Genomic DNA, 2,181 nt, shown 5'->3' with positions numbered 1-2,181 from the left:
TTCCAGCAAATTTTTCTCATAGAAAATGTATATCAGGTTGAAGTGGTACAAAATCCAAATTGACACCTCACTGGCCCTTTGAAATTTCAAGGGTTTTGGGACACACTCCCAGACTGCCAAGGAAGGGGACTTCCACACCACAGCATTTGCAATGTGAACCACAAGTCAACTGAAAATCCAACAAGTGAAGAGCAAAGACAGTCACCCCTGGTCCTGATTTCCTAGTAAGTTTTATTTTGTATTGGCTTGCATATGATTTGATGAAAAATGGTAGGATTTGGGGCTGAATCCCTTTTAGTTTGTGCTGATAGCATTCAGGAGAAAGGGGAATTTAACACCTACTCTCCCACTATCTTTGGGGATTCAGTGTCAAAAGGAACGGAGCACTTGTAGAGAATCTTGCTAAATTTGATGAATGTCCTCAATAGATGCATTGTAAAAGAGAAAAAAGCATATGCTCTTCTCGTGTTTATCATGGATCTGGAAATTAATATATTGTGATTTCTAGGGTAACAGGGAAAAAAAAAATCATTGGAAGGGTTCATCCCGAAAGAAGGAACCCAGACACATTAGGCCATTTAAAAATTAGTGGTGGGAAGCAGCAAGTCAAGAAATAAAAAACATTTGACAATTTGCAAATGCCTGTGTACAAGTTTCCTGCTCATTAAATCTGATCCCACATTTGGAAATTATTGAACCGTGCCTGTTTTGATGTTCACTTTTGGGTCTTCACTTTTTCATTTGCACAGCTGTTTCTGTTTACATTTGTGATGCTGTGGTGCAGCCTTTATTTCCAGAGTGGAGTTGAGTGCTGCATATTCCAAATTCAAATTGTTTAAATTGTAGTACATGGGTGTAAGTGCTGTGTTTTAAAGAAAGCCTTTTCTCATGGTTCCTGTGGCAGAAAAAGTATGAATCAGCATAAGTATAATCAGCTGTCCCTTGAGAGCAACAAGAAAGAGCTACGACTTTTCAAGGTCTTTGAGGTTCTTGCAAGAGAAATTAGGGTCTGTAATGATGGATGCTTACAGAACGTACTGGCATGTACTACCTCCTGTATTTGTAGAGAATGTTGAACCTGAAGACTTGTCATGGAATGTAAGCATGTAAGATGATGGCTGAATAGTTTTAGAGTGTCTTTGCATTGAAGTAGGATTACAGCACCAACAGTCTTTTGCTTTTGGAGCCAACAAAATGTCCTTGCTCTTCCTCTTTGAATATTCATCTTGGAAGGTTTTCATCAGAGCCCATTCAGCAGGGTTCAAGTTCCCATATGGATTTATGAAATATGATGCTGTGTTACCCATGCCTTTAGCAGGTTCTTCTATCATCCACTGGCTTGTAGTTGGCTTCCTCTGTGGGCTTCTAAGAGGACTTGTGAAAATTTTCCACAGGTCCTTGGGCCAGGCTGGCACTAGTCTGGTCAAAAGAAAGAACACATGTGTGAAACCAGAGTGGCCAGATATTTCTGCATCTCTAGGTGACTTGAGGTGGCCCTAGAATTTCCCAGCATATAAATTTCTGAGTGCAGCTTAGTTGGTAGCCACAGCTAAGGAGGTGTGATCTTGCAGGTGTAGTGAGCACAGAGTATCTCTCCTGGCATGTCAGCACCATGCTATATTCCGTACAATATCCTGAGGAAATGACTCTCCCTTCACCTAGAAGACCCACTTCCCAGGTTCCAGCTGTCACCTGACTATAGTTCTCGGGAAAAAGGATCCACCAGCATGATTGGTTGTGATGTGTTCCAAATCATAGATCACTTAACCCACCATGTTCACAGCATGCTCCACTGCCATGAGCTCTCACCAGCCATCATTCAGTGTGGTTGCTAGGGTCCTAAGCTAGTTTCCTGAGTAGGCATTTCTGGGTGTGCCCAGCCCTGATAGAGTGGGATAGAAAGGAAATAGTGCTGGAGTCAGGCCTCAGCTTGGTGATATACGTGTCCCTAAGCACATCCACCCAACCAGGCCTACTGGAACTTTTGCTGGATAACTGCCTGCTGTCATGTTGCCATGTGCAGGAAAACTAGTGCAGTGACACCTAGTGGTCCTGAAGTTTACTGTGAGATGGCAGGCTTCAGAGGAATTTCTTGTCCTCCTGGTCCTGGAGGGATCCACGGACCATGGGACTGTGCTCTTTTGGCTGAAGAGGTTAGAATCAATTTTGGAAAACCTCAGT

Source organism: Sciurus vulgaris (genome assembly GCF_902686455.1).
Source record: "Sciurus vulgaris genome assembly, contig: HiC_scaffold_381_arrow_ctg1, whole genome shotgun sequence".
NCBI lineage: Eukaryota > Metazoa > Chordata > Mammalia > Rodentia > Sciuridae > Sciurus > Sciurus vulgaris.
Note: the sequence above shows the minus strand (reverse complement) of the source record.